Source organism: Pelodiscus sinensis, chromosome 1 (assembly GCF_052426305.1).
Source record: "Pelodiscus sinensis isolate ZL-2025 chromosome 1, ASM5242630v1, whole genome shotgun sequence".
NCBI classification, from domain to species: domain Eukaryota; kingdom Metazoa; phylum Chordata; order Testudines; family Trionychidae; genus Pelodiscus; species Pelodiscus sinensis.
The window spans coordinates 151,649,900-151,657,387 of record NC_143052.1 but is presented as its reverse complement, the minus strand read 5'-3'; positions in this window follow the sequence as shown (position 1 = coordinate 151,657,387).

Sequence of the window (7,488 nt, the reverse complement as noted above, 5' to 3'; positions counted from 1 at the left end):
AGGCTCTCTTTCACTTCTGGAGCCTTGGCCGAGCCTCATCTCTACTCAGCTGCTGGGCTCAAAATGAGCTGGGAGCTCCCACTCTTACACTTCCAGTCCTGCCCTTCTGCTTCCTGTGGGCAGGGCCGGGGCGCTCTGGCACCACCCACCAAGAGTGTCTTTAGGGGAGCTTCCTCCGGAGGTCATCAGGAGGCCACGCTGCCTCACTACAGGCTCTCTTAGTCTTTCTTTTCCCCCATGCGCTGGAATGGCCGTTATAATCACTCTATCTGATGGAGCTCAGCAAGGAGCGAGAGCTTTCTCCAGGAAGGGCCTGTCACTGAGGGCACGTCTACACTACAGAGAAGATCGAATCTACTGCTGTCAATCTTCCAGGGTTCAAATTAGCAGGTCTAGTGAAGACACACTAATTTGAACTGAGAGGAGAACTCTGGTCAATGCCAGTAGTCCTGCTTCCACGAGGAGTAAGGGAGGTCAAAGGGAGAGTGTTCTCCCTTTGACTTCCTGCAGTGTGGTCAGCGCCAAAAGTTGAGTTAAGGTACTTGAACTTCAGTTACACAATTAACGTAACTGAAGTTGTGTATCTTAATTCAACCTTATCTTGTAGTGTAGACATACCCTGAGGGATTTTCTTCCACTGGAGATCAGCCTATATCTAGTAATTTTTAGAGCCTGGTGAAAGGCTCCCTGTCAAGGCTGTTCCCCCATTTGGCATTTTGAGTGCAGAAGGTGTGGGCCCACAAGAGACTTTAAAAGTACTTTGCCTTTATAGACTTCTGCTTAAAAACTCCCCGAGGTGACAGATTCCCTGACCTTGGGTGGTATGCTGCCACTAACCAAGTGGGAAAAAAAAACCTTTTTTAACCCACGAAGATTTACTTGGAAACATCTTTCAGACGGGTACCCTAAGCTCTTTTACAAGAGAGTTTGAAAAAAAAGAAAATAAAAGAAAACAAACTGTAATCTCTGATAGCTGACCTTTCAGTCTTAGTCATGCATACACAGACCTCCTATTACCTTCCAGGACACAAGAATCAGATCATAGTCTTAAAAAAGGTGATTTTATTAACAAAACAAAAAGATATACTTGGAAATGCATACTTGGTTGCTAGATATTATAGAGCAACTAAGAAACAAACAGATTAGACCACAGAGAATTGCTTCCCAGGGTTTCAACTTCAGTTACAGTATCCTTGGGGAGAGTGGGGACACACAATCCAAGCACAGAAAAATTCCAAGACAGGAAAGAAAAGAAATTAACCTGATCATGGCTAACTAAACATTTCCTGTCTACTTACATTTATTGCTTCAAGGTTTTGTTCTCCTAGGCATGGTTATTGCTATAAATGTTATTCCTGCCTTCCAAGCTCATTCCATCTCTCTCACCACTCTGTTGCTTCTCACACACAAAGGAGACTGAAGCAGGCAAAACCTATTTTTCAGTTCACTTTCTTCCCATTGGCTCTTCTAGCTCTCTGCCAACACTTCCTGGATTTTTTTCAGGAAGTCTCTGAGTTTAACCCTTTACAGGCAATACCCTCCCCTTCCCCCATATATCACTTGAGGCAAACATCTTCATAACTAGAAGTCTCCTTTTGTAATCAGACCCTTCAGGTTATTAGGGTACCTGTCAATGCACTTGGATACTGTAGTTATGTCTGCTTTGGAAGTATATTATGAAGACAAGTGCTGAATGGCCATAAAGAGAAGAGAGTCATCAGACCCTTCAGGTTGTAAGTGCTACCTGTGTGTGTAGTGTATTTCTAGTGAACATATAACTACAGTATCCAAGCACATAGGCAAGTGCTGACTGGTTGTACAGAGAGAAGAGTCATACTTCTTCATGGGTATTCCCTGAGCTCAGTAATAACCACAAAGAGCAGCAGATACTGCAGTAATGATAGTGACCAGATAGTAAGTGGGAAATTGGGACGGAAAGTGAACGGGTAAGAGGTGCTTTTATAAGACAAGTCCTGAATGTCTAGCTCCTCCATGTAAAATTGAGACATTTGGTCACCTTAAGAGATGGGCTTTTTGGAAACATAGCTATACATATAACAGAGAGTAGTTGTGGGCAAAATATTCTCAATGAATATCAAAACCACTTGAAACTTGTTCTGTGCCATGTTTCAATGACCGTTTAGCTCCAGGTCTTTGGAAACTTCCCTTGTAGGAGGGCTGCTGATGGGGGATGAAGAGCAAAAGGGGCAGTTGCCCTGTAACCCAGGGGTTCAAATGGGCTTGGGCCTTCTGATGACCATCACCACTATTGTATGTGTGGGGGTGGCCAGAGTTCCATGCCCTTTAAATTGCCGCAGTAGTGCTGCACAGTACACTCTGGGAAGCTCAGAGGACTGCTTGAGTGCATGGTCACAGTGCAGTGTGGGACGCTCTGGGAGGTGCTGATGGCAAGATGCTTCCAACCCCATCCCTTCTGCCCGAAGCCCTGCCTTTTCCAGGAGCATGGAGCCAGCTCCTCCTACTTTGCCTAGGGTCCCAGCAAGTCTGTTGGGCCCCCCTGCCTGGGATTCAGGAACTTGGGGAGTGGGAATGCAGTTTTACATAGAACCATATGGGAGTTGTGTGGTTTTGAGGCAAACCAGTTAATAAAGCCATTTTGACAAGACATTTAACCATCCCGTGGCTTTAGTTTTCCAATTTGTAAATGAGGATGATAATCATTGCCTGCCTCATGGAGGGGTTGTGATTTTTAGTTCATTACTGTTTAAAGAACTCTTTGAGGATCCTTGGATCGCAGGGTTTCCTAATCTTTTTGATACTGGGGACCAGTAAATCCATTCACGAGCTTTTGGAGGACTGGTAACATTTATGTGCATATTCATTAAGCAAATGCTGACTATGCAAATATATTGTTTCTGGTCCTCCCAAAGCCCCCAGTGCCAACTGTAGCCCACAGAAAAGTCAGTCGGGGCCACACAAGTGAGATACAAAAACACAACCCCTCCAAACCCCTCAAACCTCACTAATGTGGCCCCAACTGTGCTGGGACAGAGTTCTGGGGAAGGGTGCCAATGAGTGCTGGGGCAGAGGACAGGGTGCTTGTGGGTGCTGGGGCAAGGGACAGGGTGCTTGTGGGTGCTGGGGCAGGGTACTTGTGGGGGTCTGGGAAGGGGGAGGGGACAAGGACCGATACCTGGGGATCCTGTAGCTGCCAAGGCCCAAGAAGTGCGTGGGCTGCTCCCCCAACCCCCAAACAGCAGCGCAGTACCTGACACACTGGTCCGTTGCACGCCTGATGTCTTCCTGTGCAGTGGGAGGAGGAGTCCTGGACTGCACCAGTCCCAACTGCTCAGGCAGCGCGCGCCTCGCTTCTCTGCTCCCCATGGCAGTGTGTGCCGCCCAAGCAGCTGGGGCCGGCGTGCTGGGGACTTTATTCCCCTGCTGCCTTCCCGCGTGAGGGGAGGGGACAGGGGAAGTCCCGGACTGCACCTGCCCCAACCGTTCGGACAGCGTGCGCCTTGCTCCTCCGCTTCCCATGGCAGCACGCGCTGCCCGAGCAGCTGGAGCCAGTGCAGTCCCGGATCCCTACCCACTCTCCCGCATGCAGGAAGGCAGCAGGGGAACAAAGTCCCCAGCGCACGATGGACCGGCTTTTTAGGTACCACAGTGGCTGTTGGGGCGGGGGGGAGAGCAGTCCCTGTACTTCCAGGACCTGGTGCACAGCTGCAGAACTGCCCCCCGACCCTGCAGGAAGCCCGCACTACCTCCGTTGACACTGGGAGTTCAGCGTGGCGTTCATCATGGGGGTTATGGACAGCGAGGTGGGCTCTCACAAAAAATTTTCTGAGGCCCGGTATTTTTTCCTAAGGACCGGTACTGGACCGCGGACCACAGTTTGGGAAATGCTGCTTGGATGGAAAGCACTACAAAGAAGGACAAAGCATAAATTCACATGGGATAAAAAGTATGTTTAAACTAGAGTGTGAGGAAGGGTGGAAAAGGTAAATGCAGAAGAAGTGAAGTAGTCCTTTGGGGTATGTCTACACTACCCCGCTAGTTCGAACTAGCGGGGTAATGTATGCATACCGCACTTGCTAATGAAGCCCGGGATTTGAATTTCCCGGGCTTCATTAGCATAAGCGGGGAGCCGCCATTTTTAAATCCCCGCTGCTTCGAACCCCGTGTAGCGCGGCTACACGGGGCTCGAACTAGGTAGTTCGGACTAGGGTCCTATTCCGAACTACCGGTACTCCTCGTGAAACGAGGTGTACCGGTAGTTCGGAATAGGCACCCTAGTCCGAACTACCTAGTTCGAGCCCCGTGTAGCCGCGCTACACGGGGTTCGAAGCAGCGGGGATTTAAAAATGGCGGCTCCCCGCTTATGCTAATGAAGCCCGGGAAATTCAAATCCCGGGCTTCATTAGCAAGTGCGGTATGCATACATTACCCTCCTAGTTCGAATTAGTGTAGACATACCCTTGGAAATTAGAAGTCATCAGGCTGTTTGAGGTCCTGATGTTAATTGGTGGGGAATGTTTTACCTGGAGTCGTGACAAAATAGCACCTCTCAAACAACAGGAATACTCAGGTGGCAATTTCTTGACCCATGATGAAATAGATTTCCCACCAGGCTGAAGGACACTAAAGACCAGGAAAAAATGCCAAAAAGAGGTTACTAGATTGCAGGACTCTGTGCTTATTTACTAGGGAGATCTCTCTCCACCACCTCCTTCCATAGAGATTTGAATTCAACAGGATAAGGAGCAGATGTAAGTGATGCAGGGACCTAACACAGAACAGTTTAGCTAACATAATAGTGACTGTGTGCATCTGATGGGGAATGATAATATCAAGGGAAGAGCAGGTGTGAGTCATTTCCCTGGAGAGAGAGGGGCATATGTGTGCACACACTGCACACACAGAAAAAGAAGGATGGGGGTGGGGAGGACTAAAGCAAAGGAGATTATGTCACCCAAACACATCCACCACTACCCCAGTACATCTACACAAGCAAAGGGATTCATTCTTTTGAATCCAAAGTCCCTGTCAAAAAGAACTTGCTTTTTCTTCTCTTGCCATCTCTCCCACTAACTAGGGCCATTTCATATGTGGCAAAATAAAATTTGAGTTCTTCAATATTTATTTACTTTCTGCTGTGCATTAGCCTAGTTCAGTACTTTGTATGAGAAGAACTCAAAGAAAGTAGGTTTGGGAAATTGGCATAATTGTCTGCTGAGAGATTTTCACATAGAATTATTTCCTCTTATTTTATATCACGTGATGCATTCCATATGTTGCCCTAAAATAAATTGAAAATACAAAAAGGCATGACAAACAGGGCAGGCATTGCTATAGGTTTGTTACATGCATTTAGAAAGAGTACATATATCTTTGCAACATATGAAAAATAGGTTTTTTTTATGTTGGCTTCACCAATGTTGCAAATGCTCCCTCCACTACAGAGTCAGTAAGGATGAAAAGACACTGCAATTTAATGAAAGCATAATCATAGAACAGGAAGGAATCTCAAGAGGTCATCAAATCCAGTCCCCTACATTCCTAGTAGGATTAAGTGTATGGAGCTAAAAGCCATCTCGCTCTGAGCTTAGGCTGTAGAGCTCCTTTGTTTTTATTTTTCACTGTAAGTGGTCTAAGTGCTACTATATGGGACAGTGAACCACACTAAGGCTAAGACTACGACTACATTGGCCAGTCTTGCGCAAGAACATATGCAAATGAGGTACGGCAATGAATATTGCTGCACCTCATTTACATACTTAATGAGCCATCATTTTGTGCAAGGGGCTTTTGCGCAAGAAGGAGCAGTCTACACTGCTTCTTCTTGCACAGTCATAGAATCATAGAATACTAGGACTGGAAGGGACCTCGAGAGATCATTGAGTCCAGTCCCCTGCCCTCATGGCAGGACCAAATACTGTCTAGAGCATCCCTGATAGACATTTATCTAACCTACTCTTACATATCTCCAGAGATAGAGATTCCACAACCTCCCTGGGCAATTTATTCCAGTGTTTGACTACCCTGACAGTTAGAAACATTTTCCTAATGTCCAACCTAAACCTCCCTTGCTGCAGTTTAAGCCCATTGCTTCTTGTTCTGTCCTCAGAGGCTAAGATGAACACATTTTCTCCCTCCTCCTTATGACACCCATGTAGATATCTGAAAACTGATATCATGTCCCCCCTCAATCTTCTCTTTTCTAAACTAAACAAACCCAATTCCTTCAGTCTTCCCTCATAGGTCATGTTCTCTAGACCTTTAATCATTCTCATTGCTCTTCTCTGGACCCTCTCCAGTTTCTCCACATCTTTCTTGAAATGTGGTGCCCAGAACTGAACACAATACTCCAGTTGAGGCCTAACCAGCGCAGAGTAGAGCGGAAGAATGACTTCTTGTGTCTTGCTCACAACACACCTGTTAATGCATCCTAGAATCATGTTCGCTTTCTTTGCAACAGCATCACACTGCTGACTTATATGCAACCTGTGGTCCACTATAACCCCTGGATCCCTTTCTGCCGTACTCCTTCCTAGACAGTTGCTTCCCATTCTGTATGTGTGAAACTGATTGTTCCTTCCTAAGTGGAGCACTTTGCATTTGTCTTTATTTAACTTCATCCTATTTACCTCAGACCATTTCTCCAATTTGTCCAGATCATTTTGAATTATGACCCTATCCTCCAGATTAGTCGCAACCCCTCCCAGCTTGGTATCATCTGTAAACTTAATAAGCATACTTTCTATACCAATATCTAAATCGTTGATGAAGATATTGAACAGAGCCAATCCCAAAACAGACCCCTGCAGAACCCCACTTGTTATACCTTTCCAGCAGGATTGTGAACCATTAATAACTACTCTCGGAGTACGGTTATCCAGCCAGTTATGCACCCATCTTGTAGTAGCCCCATCTAAGTTGTATTTACCTAGTTTATTGATAAGAATATCATGTGAGACCGTATCAAACGCCTTACTAAAGTCTAGGTATACCACATCCACTGCTTCTCCCTTATCCACAAGACTTGTTATCCTATCAAAGAAAGCTATTAGATTGGTTTGACATGAATTGTTCTTTACAAATCCATGCTGGTTGTTCCCTATCACCTTGCCACTTTCCAAGTGTTTACAGATGATTTCTTTAATTACTTGCTCCATTATCTTCCCTGGCACAGAAGTTAAACTAACTGGTCTGTAGTTTCCTGAATTGTTCTTGTTTCCCTTTTTATAGATGGGCACTATATTGCCCTTTTCCAATCCTCTGGAATCTCTCCTGTCTCCCATGATTTTCCAAAGATGATAGCTAGAGGCTCAGATACCTCCTCTATCAGCTCCTTGAGTATTCTAGGATGCATTTCATCAGGCCCTGGTGACTTGCAGGCATCTAACTTTTCTAGGTGATTTTTGACTTGTTCTTTTTTTAATTTTACCTTCTAAAACTACCCTTTTCCCACTAGCATTCACTATTTTAGGCATTCCTGCAGACTTCTCGGTGAAGATCGAAACAAAG